Source organism: Condylostylus longicornis, unplaced genomic scaffold, assembly GCF_029603195.1.
Source record: "Condylostylus longicornis isolate FDR11 unplaced genomic scaffold, ASM2960319v2 ptg000018l, whole genome shotgun sequence".
Taxonomy (NCBI): domain Eukaryota; kingdom Metazoa; phylum Arthropoda; class Insecta; order Diptera; family Dolichopodidae; genus Condylostylus; species Condylostylus longicornis.
Genome location: NW_026577987.1, coordinates 1,058,021 through 1,081,692, shown reverse-complemented (window position 1 = coordinate 1,081,692; position 23,672 = coordinate 1,058,021). Strand labels below are relative to the sequence as shown.

At 26.6% G+C, this 23,672-nt stretch overlaps 1 protein-coding gene across 2 annotated transcripts in view; it reads left to right on the top strand.

Moving 5' to 3' along the window:
• LOC129606230 (protein CBFA2T1) overlaps positions 1–23,672 on the top strand; it is a 122,370-nt gene that overhangs the window by 93,030 nt on the left and 5,668 nt on the right. The window lies entirely within an intron of this gene.

Below are 23,672 nucleotides of genomic sequence, written 5' to 3'. Positions count from 1 at the left end.
TCTGTAAATTTTTCCTATAATTATAGTTATTTTCAGTATGTTTGTGCATATAGCACTATACACTAATATGAATATAATTCTTATTCTATTTCCCTTTTAAATTATTCCACTTAAAAAGTAAATATTTATTTTACTTTTAACTAAAATATTTTATACAAAAATTGTATAATTTTTAATTGATTAAATTTTTAAAATTAAATAATTTAATATATAACACCTAAAATTTACAAATTTTATTTTATCTTTTTGTTTTAAAACAAAATTAAATTCAAAATTTGAGTTTAATTTCACTTGAAATAATTTTAAATATTTCCCAATGTGTGCGTGTTGTAATTTGTTATGATATAGTTTCTGTGACATTTTGTGAAAGAAAACTGTTAAATTAGCATACTTTATGATATGTAATACAAAATAAAATCAAATTGTTTACTAATTAATTGTGAACTAATTTCAATTTGTTCATTTTCCGAATATCAGAAAAATGTAAAGAAGATAAGAAGGTTATAAAATACTAAAGTGTAATAGGCATTAAGAAATGCAAAATTGGGGACGTGGTCATAATTGTAAAATTTGTTAAAAGCTTTTTTATATATATATGTTAATTCATTTAAAGAAGAATAAAACTTAGTCATTAAATTTAAAAATCAAATATTAGTCTTAGTATAATTTCATCGATTGAATAATTGATATACACTATGAATTATAAAATTTGTTAGTCCAAATTAAGCTTTGAAAGAGCAAGCAATGAAAGAGTCTTATAACCTTTAGTAAAATATAAAATTTTCTTTTAGCATTGGCAAAGACAGGGCTAAAATGATAGGTCTTCACCGATAAAATTTCAAAAATTAAATTAAATTACTTTTATAAATTATCTATATAAAAAGCCATTTCCTTTTAATTTCTTCAAAGGCGATAATTAATCTTCTTGAAAAGGTAAGAAAATTGAGCATGCATTTGAAACTGTGCTTTTCTCTCTTATGGCTGGAGCATAAATCTCATTTCGTCATGAAACCTGACTTGTTAAGCTTTTTCGATATAATTTTTAATTACGAAAAAATGCTAAAATTCGATTAATACAGAGCTTTATGCAAAACTGATTACCGCTAAGTGTCAAACACTTAGACAATAAAGTAGCCGAAAATTTTCCTTGTATTTGTCTCTTTTTACAATTTCATTTTTATCCATCGCATGCATTATAGTATTTTATTAAACTTTAGTAAGGTACAATAAAATTCACTTAAAATTTATTTTTAATTCTTTAATTAAATTGTTTTATTTTAAATTTCATCATTAAAAAATATTCCTATAAATAATACATGCTCCAAAATGTAAATTTTACTTAAAAAATTCCAAAATACAATCAGAGATCTATAAAATATGCGTAAGCATGTGGATGATGTTATATGTATAATTTCCATATACGAAAATACTGGATACAGGAAACATTTCATATAAATTCAGATTTTTAATATATTTTGAAACATTTTATATGGGAGGTTTAATCCTTGTTATTTTTTGAATGTTTCTTTTTGTGTTTCTTCTTTCTTTTTGACTATTTTCGTTTCTTTGTTTTTTTTTTCTGCTGGTTATTTGGGTGGTTTTAAAATTGAAATGTAAAGAAAAAGAAGAAAAGAAAATTATAGTAGAATAGAACAAATGTAAAAAATGTAATATATCATACTTTTAATAATCCTTAATTTGATCTCATTTCCTTTATACGAGATAATATTCAAATATATAAAATAATATATCAGGATATAAAATTATTGGTGGTTTTTTTCGAATATGTATGTAAGTGTATGTGTTAAACAAAAAATGTTCATTAATTTCAGGTATGATTCTTTGATCAATTTCAAAGTTACCGGACTTTTTCTGGTTATAAATAAATGCCAATAACTTCGGAACCATACAACATATAGCTCCTAATGATAAGCTTGTTTTATAGGCGATTGATTGTTCTTTATTTTTGGTGTTACAATTAATTTGATTTTAGTCAAAGTTTTCGACATACAGCTCGTCGCAATCAGAATGTTTTTTTTTGACTTTTTTTTTACAAAACTCGAAATTTCTCGAAAATTTTTGTTATTATTCTTTTTTTTTTGATGCGCTGCAAAGAGATTTAAAAGTTTACCCATATAACATTTTTCTCTATCTCTTATAGTTTTTCCAGTAAACCGTGTTGAATGTACTTAAAAACGTGCGATAAAACCATTTTTCAAGAGGCAGTAACTGGAAAACGAGTATATCTGCAGCCCCCAACCATACAATTTTTTGCTGGAAATTGCCACCTTATACGAAACACCGTGTATATTAAAATATAAAAATTGAATTTTTTAAGAGAGCTAAGGCCAAAAGGCAAAAGAAAAAAAAAGCAGATTATTATATATGTATGTACATATTTGTCCTTTAGGAAATTAAAGTTTAGCATAATTTAAAGAAAAATTAAACAAAGTATTGTAACACAAAACGATTTTTAGTTTTGCGTTCTTAATTTGTTTAGTCGTTTTTCAGTTATATAATAGACAGATTTTCAATGAAACATGCACAGGGGTAAAATTGTTATGTAGGGTTAAAATGAACTAAGGGGTTTCAAAAAATTAAGCAACAAGACTCAAAAATGAAATGAACTTTTTGTTCCAAAAAAGTTCTTACAATTATGTTACACTCCAAACTTGTTTTTTAAATAGTAAATGTATATGGAAAATAATAAACCAATCATTAATATGATAAGCTTTAATCAAACTTTTATTTATCTATTTATTTATCTATTTTATACAAGTTTTTGCATTTGCGAGCGTTCGAGTCAAAAAAGCTTAGCAATTTATTGACAAAATATGTTATAGTGAATTTCAATTCTTTCTTACGCTTACAAAAATAAGAATCAATACGTTTGAATCAAAACTTTGCAAAAGAAGCTAGCATTTTCCCTTGAACAATTGAAAATATTCTTTTTTAAAATACCATTTAAATAATTCTCAATTTTACGATTCAAATGATTGCATATTTTTTAAATATTTCAGTTGATTCCATATAATTAGGATGAAAAAATAATTGAAAGAAGCATCAACATAATAAAATTTATTATTGAGTTATGTAATTTGGGAATAGTTTCTTACTGTGTTTTTGTAAAATTAAAAATAGTTTCTGTATTAGTGGTAAATTTTATTCCTATACACCACGATTTCTATTTTTATTAAAAGTCTGTAAATATAATATCCATGTAAAATAGAACAGATATTTTAATGAAGAAGTATATTGAACGGGATATAACTGCATTTTCAGCAACACGATTTAATTTTATTGTGTCAAATTTAAAACTACATTTTCGAGAAACTTTTTATAAAATATCCTATAATTGTACTGCTTTCAATTTCTCCGAATGTTAGAATAAAGAATTTAATGTACTTTTGTTCATATATTCCTATAAAATATGCATAATATTTTTAAATTTTTATAGATCTATATAGTATATAAATATTTTATGCATACATAGTATATATGTAATGTAGTATAACAGCATGTGCAAGAATGAAAAACAAATATATTTATGGGAAATATCTTGTGTTGCCAGCTGCGACATCATAGTTGAAAGCATGTTTGTCAATGCTCTTTAGTTATATTCACATTATTTATATAAGAATATACTAGACATTCATAAAATTATATATATGTACATACATTCACATTTTATATTATTTATACCTACTTTTATAATACATAGATTTAAATATAGTTTATATTAAAAGTGTATAAATATGTTAGATTGAGATGAATGATGTTGCTTCTTGCTGTTGCCATGATTCAATTTGGTTCCTTTTTATAAAAGTATGTATGTAAGAAATATGGTGAATTATATAAAAACCATAAAATAAAACACAAAGAAAGAAAAAAGGCAAACAAAAAGCACGAATAATATGCTTTTCTATATTATATGCAAATATACACATATACATAAACACATACGCTACCACTTGTGATAACAATTTATACATATCCATACATAGGTAAAAAACACATATAGTTTATTGTTATATAGAATTAAAGGTAGAGATAGTCTAGAAAAGGAAGAAAAATGAGTAGAAAAGAGTGTATATAGATAAAACATTCTGAAATTAAAATTGAATACTTTGTCTTGTACAGAGTTACTCAATAAAAAGATAAAAATTTAAGTATATTAAACCAATATTAAAAAAGACAAAACTAAATCGACAGATGATCCGATGCTTATCAAAAACGTATAATTATCTATATCTCAGATGTCTATCATAGCGTTGCAACTGGATTGGTAAATTTGCAATTCCCTTCGAGTATTCGTTCGTACGGTTATAAAAATCATAATTACATAAAGATTAACATTACAAGATGAAAATATGCCTTCATTAATAATTACTACAAAAACGACTCGAAAGCATATCTTAGCTTGAGGGCAGTCATCCACCATTCACATTCCCACAATATATATATTCAGCCGTTCTTATATAAGAACTATAAGAAATCTTATTTGCACCAAAATTCTAATCTCAACTAAAGAAAAATTTAGGTTTACCCGTTAAAAAATTATATAATTATATACGTATATATATTAAATATTAAACTTTGTATTTTGGAATTCAGCTGGAATTGCTTCATAAGTAATGATTTAAGCAATACGTGCCTCACGAGTTTGTAGTCTATTTTCTAGTTAAGTAGGAGAAAATTGATCCTTAATGAATAACTCAATAATTAATACTTTTATATACTGAAATGTATTTTTAATATTACGATACTTTTCATTTCTAACATTACATTGCCGTTTTGCAGTTTCCATCATTTTGATTTTTTTTATTCGCTCATATACTTTTCAAATATTTTGTTTGCTTTATATATTTATGTTTTTTCTAGCACATACAAACATTTTATAGTACGGAATCATTTAGAACACACTACAAAGATTGTTATTTAACATCAGTTTATATATTGAATTTTCAGCATGATGCTGATGATTTTTTCCAGTTTTTGTTATCTAGAAAACACAGAAAGTAAGCGAGACAAACAAAAACAAAATAAAGAAGAACAAAGCAAAAAGCCCGGGAAAACTTATTATTTTTGTTATTTTTGATTTTTTCAGTTAATTCTTAAAAAAGGAAAGATAAAATAGAAATTCTTCATTTTTCTCTTGTTTATTTTCATATCGTGTTTCGCGTTGTTTTGGAGCCGATGTTGTACGAAAAATTGATAAAATAATATAAAAGAAACTAAAGAAAACAAAAATAAAAAATTGGACACTAGAACAAATTGTTTTGAGAGAAGAAAATTAGTTTGAACAACAGATGGAAAATTAAAGAAAAATACACGATACGGTAACAGCATGACACTATTGCAGCACCAGCGGTATGCTGTCATCTTGATTTTTTATGTACACAATATTTTGCAAACGAAAAAGGAACAAAAAAAGGAAAAGAAAAAATATTAAAAAAATTAAAAAACAATTTTTCTTATTACTATTTTTGCTCTTTTTGGCTCTCAGTTCTCATTTTCATGCAACAAATTCATTCAACTTGTATACGTTATCTTTACATTAACAAACATTAAAGCATAAATGACAGTATAATGTACAAAAATTTATGTATTTATTGTTCATTAGTTAAAAGAAAATAAACCCAAACTGTTTAAAATTATTTAAGTTTTTGTTAGGGAACACCTGATGGTGCACAAAATGTTCTTATAGCGATACCTACATTTATGTATTAAGAGAGGAGAGAAAAGAGAGTATAGATTTTGCAAATTTGTTCAGTTTTATTTTCTGCGCATTTTAAACCGAAAAAAACTTCTTTTTTGCTTTTGCTAGGAAAACAATGAAAAATGTTATTTTTGGGAAATGAATTAACTGAGTTTTCGTTATGTTTGGCATAAAGTGGACATTTCATAGAGTTTCATTAAACATTATAGATTATTTTTAGAAATTAACTGATTTTACATTTTATGTTACATTACATAATTACTAACTTGATTGAAATAAAGGCTTTAAAATCAGAAAATGTAGTTAATTATTGAAGTAAAGTAGCGTAACTTCATTGCACGTACAAAGCACGAAATTTATAATTTTGAAACAAAACATAATGTCGTTGAATTATACGGTTAAATAAATTTTTAAATCATATTACTGTAGCGTTGTTTTCCCTTCTAAATAAATTTTACTATATTTATGGTTTTCAAGAATTTTGATGCCAAGTATTGAAATTTTCCCAATAAGCAGTTTTTGTAAATAAGTTCAGTTTTCTATTAAAGGGTGTGCATGTTTATACAGGTATTGAAACAAAGTGAAACTAATAGGTACATTTTACTTCGTTCCAATTCGGTTTGACTCAAGAAAGTACAATAGATCTTAATTTTCAATGTTTTCAAAGAGGTTTTTCTAATATTTTATTTTGGTTTGTCATAAGAAAAAAAAGTAATGGTAAAAATATTTTTATTTTATATGATACCTACTAAAATCTATTTTCTCTGCTCTTGTTATTTCATCCTTCATTAACATTATGACCGAAACTTTTTGTTTACTCAACACGTACTTCTAAAATCAAATTACGTATTAGTTCTCTGGTTTTTATTTAACTCTATGATAGCCGAACGAATAAATGATTTTAAATATCGGAGATAATTATCATACATTTTGATAAAAACCTCTTGCTTTTTATATGGTAGTTGCCATATAAACACATACAATCTAAAAGAATTTTGCTGAAAATGATGGCCAGACAGACGCAGAGACGTCGTTAAATCGACTCACAATTTGATGGTAATCAAAAACATATTCTTGAGTCTATGTCTCAAATCATTATTTGTTAGCGTTACACGGTAAGGCAAATTTAGTATTCGTTTCGAACGAAAGTTCGTACATATATAAAAATGGGTTGAAAGGAGAAAAAAAGACTTTGATTGCCTTTCTTTCTCGCTTAAATTTTATTTCGGTTATCTTATTCTTTTATTATTAATTTTCAAATGTGTTCTATTACACATTATTATTATGCTTTTCATTCATGAAAGAAATTGTATTGTTATAGGTATTGAATTTTTTTAGAATTTTTATTTGTATGTTCACTTAATTTAGTCCAGTTTACAGTTTTAATATATTTTGAAAAAGTGCTAAAAAGTTACAAGTGTATTAAATATTTATACATATACATATTACTTATACACAAGTTACAGACTCTATTAATTAATAGATAACTACATTTTGTAAGCTATATATAAAAATAGAAAAAAAGTTTTTTTTTATTCATTTATTCAATTTATGGTATTTTTTTTATTCAGATAATGAATATTGATTGCCAAAACTACTTTTGAAGTTGTATGGCGACTACCAGAAAGAGCCAAACAATTGCAACGACTTTTATCAAACACATTGGCCCTACTAATATATTTGCTTGTGCGAAATTTCAATGGCAAATAAGTTTGAAACTTGTATGGCAGGTACCCGAACCAGTACTACGATCTTAACCAATTTAAATAGAGTTCTGGCATTTACTATAATAAATAATTTGTAAAAATTTGGTGAACTTATCTCAATTAGTTTTTGAGTTATCGTTGGGACGGATGGACGGACGGACAGGCAAACGTAAATCGACTCGCTGATCAAAAACATATTTTTGAGTCTATATCTCAGACCATTGTTTTTTAGCGTTACAAACAGTAAGGCAAATTTAGTATACTCTTCGAACATACTAAATGAACTTTTATACTTTAGTATAAAAATCAGAATACCAAACTTCGAAATTCCCACGGTGTCTACAAAAAACAAAAATAACTACCGAGATTGCTGTAATGACTAATGTGAGTAACTCTTATAATTGGGTTGGTTTTCACTTCTTCTCGTTTGTTATTCATTTGTTAAAATAACAACAACAATGTCTTTTTCTTACATAAATAATATAAATAACTACACATAAATCTAAATTCATGTTTAACAATTTACTTCGCAAATAATAAAAACAATAAAGAAACAACAACTGCAAAAAAAAGAATAAAAGTTTGAAATTTTCCTTTTTAGCATTTTTCCAAAAAATTTGAAAAAAAGTGCCTATTAATTTCACACTGTCCGTCTCTCCGTTCGTCCGATCATCCGTGGACATGTCTACAAAAGTTCTACCCCTCTAAAAATGGAAAGTTGAAATTTTATATGTACATAGATCTTAACAATTTAACTATTTAACTATTTGACTGTATCTATTTAATAATGCAACCATAAGCATTTTTCAAATTTTGCAACGCAGAAATATAATGGACGGCTTCTTCTACAACGGCATACTATATTTAAAATTAAAAAACCAAATGGCCGTATATTTCTATAGCACAGGTTGCAAAAGTCTGAAATTGACTTAAGTAACAGCTGTTAGACACTAATATATAGTTCATTTCATTAGAAGAGAATTTTTTTCAACCTCCACCCCCTCTCAAGTTATCGGTTCTTGAAATTTGTAAAATTTGAATATTTGGCACGTTATATTTCGGAAACCGCTAGCTTTTTCAAATTTCTATAAACGCAGAAAGCTATCGGTAAATTCCATGTCATTAGAAAAATAATTATTTTTCTTAACTACCACAATTAACCTTAAAATTGAGAATATTATGTTAAGCCGTCCTTAAATTTATTTTTACTTTATTTCAAAGACTGCACAAATTTTTCATCCTAAATATATGCAATCCTATTAGTGGTTCCATATATGAATAAAAAAATTTTAACAGTGTAGTAAGTTTCAAAAGAAGTATTTTCACTTGTTGAAGGGAAAAGCGCTACAATACAAACCATTGGTTTGACCCAACTTTATTTTATTTTCCTTCTTCTAAGTGCCTTTAGATCTAAAAGTTCACAGTTTTTTTATTTTATTTTGAAAAATTCAAATAAAATAACATGTGACAAATTCTCTGCGCTTTTTATTATGAATTAAACGCGATTTTTGATTTTTCCTATGGATACTAAATAAGGAAAGATAATAAATTAAATAAAAAATAAACAGAGGGAAAAAACAGTTGTTTTTCCTTTTTGTTATTTTTATAAACACATAAATAATAATTATTTTTATTGTTATTCGTTGTTACTTTATATTTAATTAATCATTTGTAAAATAAATAGAATAACAAACAAAAAGATATACATTTAAAATTCGAATGTGTATTTGTGTCGAATGTCCTTGATAACTAATTTTCGTTTATAAATGTAAATAAAATGATAGTTAAAGCGCCTATGGATATATAATTATTTAAAATTTTTGTTGCTCTTACAATTCACATACTAATTGAAATTTATTTACTCCATTTAGGAAATTTATGATAGCAAATTTAAATATATACACATTTGGTAGGCAAGATGCTTTCAAGATTATGAATCTGTTAATCAGAGGCATATGAGAAAACCTATTTGATAAAATAAGAAATACAAAATAATATTATAAGAGTAACTTAAAATAATATCATAAGGAAAAATACAGCTAACCCTGTCAAGCCTGCCTTTCTTAGGATTACAACATCTAACGAAACATTTATCTCTATTAAAATCTCTTAACATTTTCTATAAAATACCACAAAATCATTTTGGAGCACATTATTTGTAAAAGTGTGTTACAATATTCCAGATAAATATATCATATAGTTTTCAAAATTTCCTAATTGTCTTTGGCGCTTTATGGCAGATATTGCAAGATTTTAGACGATCACGACTAAATTTTAGTGAAAAACTGGTCCTTTTACTTCTTTTTGCAAAATTTGATTTTTTTGTGAGTTATAGTTTCTAAGATATAAATAAAATATTTTTAGGGTTGTTTTTAGAGTTGAGTTGTGCTTTGATTAAATACAAATTAAATAGATTTCGCGCGGAAATAGTTTCATGTTTTTTGTTATAAGGCTTCAATATGTTTCTCAGTTGTGGCTGAAGAAAACGAACAAACGGATGAGAACAGTAACAAAAATGGCTAAGAGTTCCATGATGGTTAATAATAAATTCTAAATTTAAATCTCTTTAAATTATCTCGACGTTCTAAATATGCCATTACAAAATAAGACATAGTATTAAGAAAAGTAGGAGTATAATTTAAAATTTCTTTTTTATTTTTGATATTATGTATTTGATTGATTTCAACTGTTCTATACTATACTTTTTAAGATAGTTTATATAGAACTTTGCATTCGATTTATTAACTACTCGTATTTTGTTGACAAATAATTCCCGTTGCACTCATTCATAAAAATTGCGAAAAGCATACCTAAACGAGATTTATAAAATTTCTACTTAGTTTTATTTTTTTACGCCATAAGTAGAAGTATTAAGTGTTCCTAAATTGTTTGGAGAATTTAAATAATTCTCTTGAATTTAAATCATTAATTGAAACTGAAACTTATTATGCAAAAAAGAAACTAAGTTTTAAAAGGGGGGAAAGGAATCTTAAATTCGCAAAGGGTTTCATCATGTGCTCTTAGGTTTCACTTTTTGCTGTAGACAGATTTAATAAAACATTAATGTTTGAGTTTTGAAAAGTAATGCCTCAGCAACTGATAGTCTTTGCGAATAGCTTAACTAATTAATCCTGGGAAAACAGAAAGCAGAGTGGTGAACGACAAGGAAGGCAATTTCCGCTGTTTTTCCGCTGTTTCAAATTAATTCTTTTGGAATTTCTTACCTAATTTTGATATACTTTTCCCTTTAGAATTACTTTATTTACTATATTCGTATTGCGTGATTAATTAAATTTTATATAGTTAACATTAATATTAATTCTGAGCTCTCTAATTAATTCCTTCATTATTGGAATAACGTGAATTATTCTTAAATATTATAAATTATCGCGATTTTCCTATTTTCTATAGGAATTGCCTTAAAAATCCGAAATTACGCATAATTATTGATAGTTAATGTATTATTATACATTTTATTTATACTTGTTTTTTAATAATAATCTTACTGTCACGAACATTTATTTATTTATATTATATTCTTTATGAATCTCAGTCATTAATTCATATATACCTAAACAATAATTTTTAATTTTTATAAAATACATAAAAATTTTTATTGCACGCAATTATGTTTTATAATATAAAACATAAAACTATTAAACTTGCAAAACTTTGATGCGATTACGCTAATTACTATTTCTAACATTAAATCGATTAAGCTAATTATTTCCCATATTTACACTTTTGTTCAAAATTTGTGTACATAAGTATACAGAAAAACACGATTATAATGCATGCATTAAAAATAATAGAAGCTCATTGACTAAGTGACAACAAAAAATAAATGTAAAAAAAAACACCCTAACATAAAAGTGTCGTAAACATTTTTGTTAACAAAAATTCCCTGTTTTTCTTTACATTAGTACATTTATTTTGTTTTTTTTATTTTTTAAAAGAGTATGTATAAACGACAATAACAAACAAATCATTAAATCGGCAGTCAATAGCATGAAAATTGCATTTAAGGATTTTAATAAAGTATAAAATATATAAAGGCTACCAGATGATCAAATTCATGTAAATTGAAATTAAAATTCGAAAATATTTGTAATAAAGTATTTGTAACAAACAAAAGGTTTATTCCCTTTAAAATTTAATCATTTAACATGAATTTTGTGAATTACGACCACAGGGCTTAGTGCATAGTTTAACAAAAGTGATGCACAAGATTAAAATAAAATACTCTTTAAAAACCTTTTTCAAATTTTGCTAGTAAACTTTTAGTTTATATAGAAGCTTAAGCCACTACTCACTTTATGCCATACGGATCCCCTCAAAAGTTCACCAGTTAGTTTAGGTAAAAAAGAAAATTAAAACATGAAATTTCAAGAAATTTCATTAATTTCAAGATATAGTAAAAAGTGTGAAATCGACCCTTGGTTAAAGTTCGGTTTTTAATGTTTTTGCTATTCCCAAAAAAGTTATAAATGTTGTTATTTTAACACCCTGCATTTAAATAATAAATCTGAAGAAAATCCACTTTTTCTCTCTTTATCTGCCCAAAAATAAAAATTTGCACTGCAGTAAAAGTTCAGTTGCTGATACCTGATTTGTTCCAGGTAAAAATTATGACAATTTCTCGTATAGTCCAACGAAATTTAACGACATTTCGTCGTTAAGCGAAATCTTATTTAGAATTTAAGCTAATCAAAAACTAAATTATTGCGGCAAGAACAAATGTTAAAATTAGGCTGAAATTATGCTATTTTGAGTTTGTTCATTTTTGGTAAATATTCTAAAAAAATTGAATTTAAAAATTCAAGAGCTACGGAAATAACAAATAGTCTTGTGAAAGTTCTTGCACCATCTTTTATAACAACTATTATCTGACATAAAACAAAAGAAATTGCTCAATTTTCATGAGATTTTCGGTAGTTATATGAATTTTTTAAATGAAAATAATTCATTATAAGAATATATAAATAATTTAATTCAGAAACAGTAAGATTGTTTTTCGCGAACAACTATAGCTAAAATATGTATCAGTTATTATAGATACCAATTATGGGTAATTTGTGAGTTACAAAGTAAGTCATATAAGAAGTATAAATCTAAAAATTGATATTAAATCAACAATTTTAGTTTCTTGTTTACCATTAGCAAAGCAAATTTTAAATAACAAAAAAATAATACGATCAATAGAAAATGAATATCAGTACATTTATGTTCCGGAAATAAATATTTTTTATACTATTTCATAAATTATAAAAAAAGGACATCTGAACATTTCTTACACTCGTTCCTTTTCATTTAAGTTTCTTTTTGGGGTGCAAATATCATAAGTACGCGAAGGTCTGTGCAAAAATTTACATAAATAAAGTTGGGTCAAACCATTGGTTCTAGGATTGGATATATTTAGGATGAATGATTTATGCAGTCTTTGAAATAAAGCAAAAATTAATGCAAAGAGGGGTTAACATAATGCTCGATTTTAACGGTTTATTTGCATTAGTTAAGAAAAATAATTATATTTTTAATGGCATGGAATTTATCGTTAGCTTTTTGCGTTTATAGAATTTGAAAAAGCTTGCGGTTTCGGAAATATAAGGCGTCAAAAATTCAAATTTTACAAATTTCAAGAGGTAATAACTTGGTGGAGATGGAAAAAAATTTTCTTTTAACGAAATGAACTATTTATTAGTATTTAAAAGCTGATTTAAAATTTCAGACTGTTACAACCTGGGGTCTGAAAGAAAAACGACATCAAAAATTTGAAAAAAAAAGATTTTAGACCATTTTTTTTTTTTTTTTAAATTTAACTATAGTATGCCGCGATAAGAGAAGCAAGCCACTGCCTTTCTGCGTTTGCAATATTTGAAAAATGCTTATGGTTTCACTGCAACAAATAGTTAAAAAATGGCATTTTTACGGTTTTGGAGGGGTATTAATTCTAGAGGGGGGGGGGGGGGGGGAGGGGGGGGTGGGGAGGGGGGGGATAGGTAAAAATTTTCTTCTTCAGAAATAACGAATGTTCTACGGGAATAAGTTTCTAGAAAAGATTTCTCTATCTTCAGGGGTGTAGAAGTTTTGTAAACATGTCCAAGGGCAGACGGACGGATGGACAGAGTGAAACTATTAAACACTTTTCAAAAAATTTTTGGAAAAGGGCTAAAAAATGGCAATCCGGCAACTCTTATAAATATTAAAATTTAAGATCCCGTTAATTGTTCAATAAATTGTTATACCACTCTCTATAAAAATACTTGAATGTACACATAGTCACGTACAAACATTATAATAGTGTCCTTTTTCATTATAATGTGAAATGAAAATATTATAGAAATAGGATTTTTATTATAGTGTTATTCTGTTTACTTTTTTTTGCTTTCCTCTTACTATTATGATTATTATTATTACTACTATTATTTTTACTGATATTTTCCACCCCTATCATTTGAAGTGCACACAAATTAGGAAATTTAACAACTAAACAAACGTGTATAACCATACATAGTATACGCATGTATTTAAAATTGTTTGTGTGAAAAGAAAGATAGTGAAAAAAATTAAACAAAATACTTTGTGTCATGTGGTAATTTCTTTTTTAAAGAGAAACCCTTGTTGTACAATCGCCTTTTTTTTGAGTGCAGTAAAAGAAATAGAATAAATGAAAATAAGAAAAAAGGGGAAAAAATAGAGTTGACCGTGTCAACTCTGTGATACCCGTACGAATTTGTTATCCTATGCGTGAATAAATATGTCATAGCTGACTATTTGATAGACTATGACCTTTAGTTGGCATATTACCATATTAGTTTATGCAAAATTTCAATACTGTGTTTTCAATATTTTTTAAGATATGGCCAAACTACTGAAGTTGTATGGCAGCTACCAGAAAGAGCCAAGCAATTTCAACGAATTTTATCAAACACATCGGTTCTACCTATATAATTACATGTGCGATATAATTTCAATATCACAGCTTTTACAGTTTCTGAGATATGGCTAAATAAATTTTGAAGTTGTATGGCAGCTATCCGAACCAGTACCGCGATCATATCCAATTTTGGCATTTACTATGATAAATAATTTGTGAAAATTTGGTGAACTTAGCTCAATTAGTTTTTGAGTTATTGTTTTGACGGACGGAGAGACAAAGCTAAATCGACTCAGAACTCGACGCTGATCAAAAACTTGAGTCTATATCTCAGAAAATTATAGCGTTACAAACGGTCAGGCAATTTAGTATACCCTTGGAACATACGTTCGTATGGAAGAGAAAACCAAATATGAAATTTGTATGTTGACAAAAAATCTTAATTTTTTGATAATTTAAACATCACTTGACATTTAAATAGACATGCAAAAATGAGTTTAAAATGTGTCGATAGTTTTGGAAGAGAAAACGTCATCGAGGGTGAGTTTTGTTTATGTTTCCGCATATATGTATGTACATATGATATTGATTGCGTGTGAAAGTGTGCAACTATTTTTGTATGATTTTGTTTATTTCCTCCTTTTTATTTTTTCTTCATTATCTTTACATAACATAACGTATTTGCAACTAAAATGGGAAATATATCAATTTTCATACCCGTACGAACGTATGTTCAAAGGGTATAAATTTACCTTAACGCTAAGAAATAATGGTTTAAGATATACACTCAAGTATATGTTCTTGATCAGCGTCGAATTCTGGGTCGATTTTGCTTTGTATGTCTGTCTGTCCATCCGGTCGTCCGTCCCAACGACAACTCAAAAACTAATTGAACTAAGTTCACCATATTTTCACAAAAGCTTTATTATACTAAATGCCAGAACCCTATTCAAGTAGGATATGATTGAGGTACTGTTTCGGGTAGCTGCCATAGAACTTCAAAATTTATTTGGCTTAGTCTCAGAAACTCTAAAAGGTATGATATTGAAATTTCACACAAGGAAATACATTAGTTGGGCCAATGTGTTTAATAAAAGTCGTTGAAATTGCTTGGCTCTTTCTGGTAGCTACCATACAACTCCAAAAGTTATTTGGAATTATCTCAGAAATTATTGGAATTATAATATCGAAATTTCGTTAAACCGAGTTTCATGGTAAGATAACAAATTCGTGCGGGTATCACCGAGTTGACACAGGAAACCCTATTTTTTCTCATTTAAATGTAATTTTTTTTAACCGTTATAGGGGTTAAATTTTTTTTTGTGTTTTTAATGTTTAATTTTAACTGGTATAAAACGTTAAGTTTACTGAAACGAAATTTGTTTTTAAAAATATTTTCGTTTAATCTACTTGTAAAACAATTTTTACTTTTTTTGCAATAATAAATAAAGTTCTGTCCAATATAATGTACTAAAATAATAAAAAGGTATTTAAATTCGTTTAAGAGATTTGGTTTTCTTATGCATCACATTCAAAATAACGTAGCTGATTTTTTATATCTTGCACCTTCGTGAAGTGTAAACTAAATTTATTCCGGAGTTCATAACCACTTAAAAAAGTCTTCTGCGATATGAACATGTCCGTCTGCCCGTCTGTTCGATTGCACCATAACTCAAAAACGAAGGAAGCAAGCACCACCAAACTTTCACAATTTCTTTCTTTTGTGCTAAGGACAATAAGGGCCCTTCATATTGTAATTAGATCAATATTTAGATAAAGCATTTGGATAGCTTTCATACAACTCAAAGAGATTATTTTAAATATTTCAAAAACTAATAATGATATTAATATGAAATTTATTAGTTAAACAAATATTAGAACATACATATGTATATTCTAAAATTTTTAATGGAATGACTGCTCTGGTTCAGGTAGTTGCCATATAACTTCAAAAACTAGTTTTAAATACTCGAAAAAATAATAAAGTTATATTCTAAAAGTAAGAAATTATGTGTCCAATTAAAGGTCACGCTTCTCTTTGAAACTTTTGGAAAAGTTCAAATAGTTACCATACAACTCCAAATTCCAATATGACAATAATACATTAGTTTGATGTGTTGTAGTTAAGAACCTGAAGGTTACAAAAAGTTAAAAGAATACTCGTACCAAAGGAAGGAACAATACAAAAAATAAAAAAATGTTTATATAGTTTTATTTATCGATGACCGAGAATGATTTTTGGATAGCTAACATAAGTTGCTTCATATTGTCGATATCAAAATTTTTATTGAAATTTGCTTTAAACGAGTCAGAGGCAGCAGTTTTAACAAGTGTGGGATCAAATATACACCATTTAACTGTTAGCCGATTGTTATTTTTATTTTATACCCCCGAATATCATGTAATATTTCTAAGTTTAGCATGGATATTTTTGTGATAGATCCCACCATTCGCAATGACTTTTTTTTCTTTAATAATGATAGGTTTTCGTGTCGTCCATTAAATCGAGAATTTTACGTTATTAATAAATAATTTTTTTTATTTCATACTCTCCGTGCCATAACAATTATCGTCCATATGTATAAGAAAATTGTTTTCCATATTCTTTAATATGAAAAAATCATTAAATACTTAAGCTTAATAAATAAAAAATTGCTTAGTTCTTAATTTATAAAATATTCATAAAAAATTTTTAAAATTCCCAAACACAAGTTCTTCCCCACTGTTTTTTTTTTTATTATCATTTTTAGTATTAGACTGCTAAAAATATAAAAATTGGAGTGAAGAATTTTTTATTCAACCCTATATTGTAGAAAAAATTTATGGTATTTATATGTACATGAATGTATTTACATGTAAAATTTACCATATGTGCCCTTTTTAATTGTTGTGAATTTTTCTGATTGTAGGAATATAGATTAATTCGATGGAAAATAGGATTTATTGTTTAAGAGATACAAAATTTAAATAATGCTTTGTACGTACGCATATGTTTATTCCGTACTTTATAAGAACAGATGAGAAATTTTTCACTTGTTATTTTAAACATGAGACAATGAAATAAATTTTTAATAGATAAAATATAAAGTACATATACATATGTATGTAATTTATAAGCGCATAAAGTTTAAATAATTGTTCTTTGGACAAATTTTTTAGAGCAAATTGGTTTTTTCAAATTTTTTAATTGAATTGCCAACTTTTTTTAGGAAACCTAGTTTTCAGCATTTAAGTCAAGAAAATCTAGAGGCGAAGATATTACTTGAAATTAATTTTATACTAATATATTAAAAGCATTGATAAAATAATGTCTATTTTTAATTATTGTTTTTCATCGAAACTTAAAAAGGTAATATTTTCTTTAGAGGCAATCAGTCTTAATGTATTGACTGTTATAAAATTTATTTATATTTTAATTATAAATAAGTTTTTAGTAACATACTGATCGAATATATTATGTTCTTTGTAAAAAAATACGCATCTAGAATCTTTATATGAAGGATTTTAAACCTTCAGGGAATAAATAGAAAGTTCTAATTCTAAGTTTATTCCACTATACATGTAGAAGTGTAAGTTCCAGATGGATTTTCTGCATAAAAGTGAATAAAATAAAAATAAAACTGCAACTTAAGTGATATCTAAATGCGAGTAAAATAAAAATAAATGCGAAAATTTTATCTTCCTCATTGCTAGCATTATTTTTTAGGTCGCATAACCTTAGAGGTTTTATATTTGTACATATAGCTTTCTAAGTTTTGAAATTATTCTACTTTTAAGAATTCAATTTTCGAAAGACTCGTGATGATATAAATTGTATATATAAAAATGTGTTTTTATTGAAAGTTGGAGTGATTTTTTTCAAACATAATATAGAAAGAAGTTGTTTTTTATAAATATTATAATAGCGAAGGCTTGATTTTATAAACTTAATTCATATAAAAATTTAGTTACAAACATGGAATTAGTTTTGTTTAATAAAAATTCAAATTGAAGCAATAAATTCTTTCATTTATATAGACTTTTTTTTTTAAATTTTACATGAATAAACTTACCTGCATTTTTACAATATATAAAATTTAAAAAGAAGAAAAATTTTTAAATTCATTCAATTGTGCTGTTTGATTGATTCATTCATCCAATACTTCATTTATTCTAATATCCCTTGAACGTAATCTCTTCAAAGGTTTAATTTTATCACTTCATTTTGAATCGTTTCACTCCTTACAAGTTTTCCTTAGATAACAAACATGTAGACAAAATAGATTTCATTTCGTATTAGATAATTCTACTTTGTTGTTTATGTTACTATATTATACTTTTTTGCTCTTTTTATTCTTGCTCATATATAAAGAACATTTTGACTGAACTCTGTTAAATGGAATTAAACTGGACTATTAAACTAATGGAAATGAATGAGTAAAAACAAGAAAAATCGTTTCAGGCGATATAAACCGATCGAATTATACCATGCACCTAGACCTAGTTTAAAAATTTATTTTTCAAAATTTATGAATATGTCTGACCTATAATTGCAGACACAACTGCCCAATTTCATGAATCTAATCTTATTATTCTTTTGAATATTTTAAATTAGCTTTTGGAGTTGTATGGTAGTTACCCGAACCTGCCAAGCCATTCCACCAAAACTTCAGAGACATATGTTACATGAAATGACTGCCAAGTTTTATGAATCTGACTTTATTTTTTTCCTGAATATTTAAAATTAGTTTTTGGAGTTGTATGGCACTTACCTGAACCTGTCAAGTCATTCCAGCAAAACTTCAGGAATATATGTAACCTTTAATTGGAGACACGACTTTCATAAATCTGACTTTATTACTTTTCCAATTATTATAATTAGCTTTTAGAGTTGTCGGAGTTGTTCCAAATACAATAGCAGCCGTCCTTGGCAGAAAAGAAACAACGTGGTGTCGAAAACATTATTCGTTTTTGGGATATCGTACGAACGAACGGAAGGACAGACGGACATGACTAAATCAACGCAGAATTTTACGTTGAAGAAGAATATATACATGTCCATGCCGGAGACGACTACTTCATGTGGTTACAAACTCCATACTAAAATGAATATACCCTCCACGAAGATGCAGGGTATAAAAAGCGATGACAACACTTATATAGTAGAATGATTTTCATTTTGTAGCAAAATTTTCATATACACGACTTAACAGTAAATATCTCTTGAATGCATACACATATAATATTCAATAAATATGGTAAGGTACATACATGTGTTCATAATATGTTAATACTGGCGAACAATTGCTTAAGTGAGATAACTGAAAATACAATTATATGTTTTATATTAGCATGGATGTGTTTGTGTGTATAGATGTATGAATAAAAGAAAAATTCCATGAAATTATATTTCAAATGAAAATTCTCTATGTTTATGTAGCAGAAGGTAAATTATTTCATGATTATTGAGAAAGTTTCCGACGTTTTAAGTAAAATGCGTGTTTGCTGTAAACACATATGTTATATAAAGTTATTACGATGTTGAAAGTTGATATACATATGTATATATCAAAGAATTAAAATATTTTATCAAGTGAACACTTACATGCAATTGTATAAATTTTGGTAAAAAATTTTAATGATGTAGCAGTTAGTACTTTATAAGTGCATTAGTCACTTTTGTGGCACAAAGGCGTATTCGAAATTAATCTTCTTTTTTTACTAGGACTTGCTCAGTGCCAAACGAATTTCTTCTTCTGTTTTATAAAGTAAATAATTTTCATTAATTTGAATAAAACATGGCATTCGTTGTGCTCACAATCATTCGATATAGATTTTTCTAATGCCATATATATCTATCAGGCCATCAAGCTCAGAGAGCAAATCAAGAATAAATTCCAAATTTATATCGAGTCGGAATTTATTTGTGTGAAGGAAATTTGGTCAATATTATTGGCTCTATTGAATCTACATATTTTTTTTAATTTAAAATTTAAATTTAAAAAAAATCGGTTGGCAAATTTTAACTTTTAGATAAACTGTGTTGACCACAGGCTCCCTTGTACAATGTCGCAAAGAAACTCCTCAAACTTTCCCCTAACGATGATAACAACATAATCAGCGTAGGCCTGGTCGCCGATGCCTCGGCAACCAAACTTTTTAAGCAGAACATCCACCACCAGGTTCCACATCAGTGGAGAAAGAACTCTACCCTGCGGTCACCCCCCCAGCAGTGCAGATTCTCACCGTACCCCGCTGGACTATAGTTTCCGCAATTTGGAATGAAGTCGTGGTATCAACGTCCTTCTATTTAAGGTCCCTCCTATCGCCTCGCATATATGAAAAGTTTTGTTTTCAAATATGCTAGGCGATTTGTTAAAAGTGAGCTTTTAAATGTCCTTTGTAACAATTCTAGGATTAATCCTAAACTCAAAGTTCTTTTATTTTAATATTAAGATAAATTGATGTTCTAGAATAAACTGTTTAAAATAACAGCCCAATATTGTCACAGTTGCTTATGCTTTTAAATATAGCGTTACCTACCGCGTAAAGTAGGCGTTAAACCTGCACGCAGCTATTGTATTATTTTGTATTACATACAAAATGAAAAAAAAAACATCTAAACTCAATTTATGTTTTTTAATGAAAATATTATTCCTTTAAGGCAACAAAAATAACTAAAAGGTTATTACAAATCACAAACGAAAATATAACAAAAGATCACGAACTAAAAATTTTGTAAAGAAAAGCGTCAACAGATGGATAAAATTCACACATTTACTAGAGAACAGAAGAAAAAAGAAGAAAAAAACGCAAAATAATGACAATAAAATACTAACAAAAAATTTTAAAAGAAAAAACATTTCCATAATTCAGGACATGATAATGGTTTGATGTATTTGATGAATATTTTCGTATATCCTTGTCAGTATAAATGTATCTATGCATATGATGTATGTTTGTATAATTTTTCTCATATATGAATGCAATGTTTTTATGTACAGATTCGGTTGTATATATGTACATACATTTTACAAAATTTTATCATGAGGATAACAAATTGTTTTGTGGGATTTTTAAAAATAATATTTGTTCTTTTATTTTTTAAATTTTTGTATAACAGAAGATTTTTTATAGAATCGTTTATATGTACATAATTGCACGTATTAATGTAAGTTTGTATGTTGATATATTTTAAATTTATGTGATGTGTAGAGTTATGTAACACAAATTTTGAATTCAATTTGTTTTTTTTTTTATGTTTCTATTGAATAATTATATTCGAAGTTGAAAAATTTTGTATTCTGTTTGTACAAAGTGAAAATAACGTTTTCATATGATTTTATTATGTTGAAACCACTAACTTTTCAACAAAGTTCCTAAAATTTTGAGTTGTTAAGCCTTACTTGCCTTTGAAATAAATTAATTTTTTTTCCAATTATCTCAAAAAAAGTATTGAAAAAAGTTTAGTTTACGTAACTGAATTAAGAGATGATTTCAAAATTAATAAGTGATGAAGTAGCGAATGTTAAAAATCATGCACATGCGGAAAAAATCGTAAAGTGGGCAAAAGAAAATATATTAACAAAAAAATGGTAGAAATTTTTGGATATTTTAATGAAAAAAATATTGAATTCGAAAACATATTGAAAATTTTTTTTTCCTTTATTAACAAAAATTTCTAAATGATTACAATAAAAATTGTACTTGCAGAACTTCATTTGCGCTTGCCAGTTTCTAATGCACTAACAGTATGAATATTTTTCATGGTCAAGAATATTTGGATTTCGGAAAAGTCTCTTAATGAATCACTTTTAATAAAAAATTATGATTGTTAAACAAACGGCGCAAACTTTTGTAATCAGACCTTGAATACAGGACTTTTTTGCGGGTCAATTTTAGATTTTTGTCCATATGAACAGAAATAATAACCAATTTCCTTAAAGTTTAAAATTAAAATTTAGAAAGTTAAAACAATGAACATATAATTTTTTTGGAACGATCAGGGTGCAGAAATAGAACTAGGGGCCGAATTTACATTTTTATCATATCTATGGAGCTAACTGATGAAATTTCTTGAAATTTGATATTTGAGTTCTGGTTGTTACCGAAACCTAACATTTCAGGGAACTCGGATGGCACAAACGGAAACTCTACTAAGACCTAATTTTACATTTTTCTAGGTATTTTAACTAGCTAATTACGAACGAATTAAGTTAATAATTTAAATTTGGTCTTAAATTTAACAAAATTAGTTAACATTGTAAAAGTAAAAGCAAAACTATATCACATTCAATAGAAATTAATTTAAATTATTCTTAAGTTTATTTAATTCATTAATTTTTAAATATATCAGAATTGGTTTCTAATAAATATTGGAAATCTAAACTGGAGTATGATGAATTTTTTTCTCATTGTAGCCTGAAAAAAGTTGACAAAATTAAAATTTGGATTTTTCTTAATTGAATCATATTTGAACGCAACAAGTTTAGCTAAGTTGAGCTGCAGTTAACTTAAAAAAAATATTGCCTTGGGTTTCAAATTTTAATAATGTAAAACTTTAATAATGACTTTAAAAATTTTACATTGAACACGATTAAAGCAAAATTTGTTCTCAAATTTTGCTATAACATTTAAAATCATTTACAAAGCATTTAAAATGACAATGATTTCAAACGCCAAAGGACGTCATGCACACATATTAAATTGCATACTTAACCAATTTGATCGCATTTTCCCTTTTAATAGTCTTACATAATTCCCATATAGTGGCATTTGATAGAAGTGTCGTTGGTAAATAATAATATATTCTATAAAAAGAATATATTTTTAAAACTTGTATAACTCAAATGATCGAAATTCGATTAATCCTTTATTTCATGGAATTTGATGTTCGATTAATCCTATATTTCAAGCAATTTGTTCTTTTAAATCAAACACTGAGTAATAGTAATAAAAACTTTGCTGAAAAAGATATTTTCTACTATGAAGAATAAATGAAACAAAAATTTTATAAATAGTTGCAGTTGTAAAAATGCAGTCATTAAATGAACTGAAAAATAAGTCAGAAATGGTATTAAAAAAGACAATATGCACTGATAAATTGAAATTTAACTAGCAACTAAACAAATTACTTATAATTAACCCCATATTGTCAAAATGATATCCTTTTCTAGAATGCAGTGGTAAAATAAGTAACAAAATATTATCGGTGTGTATCTACAAAAGATAATCGTTCAATCAATAAATTAAATCTTTAGTTTTTCAAAAATATTTAACCAGCTCAATTTTTATCTTAGTTTTGTTTTAGTTCGTTGTCGTTCTGTTCTTTTTCTTTGCTTTTAATTTTTCGAGAATCACGTATAATTGATGGGAACCTGTACAATCTGCC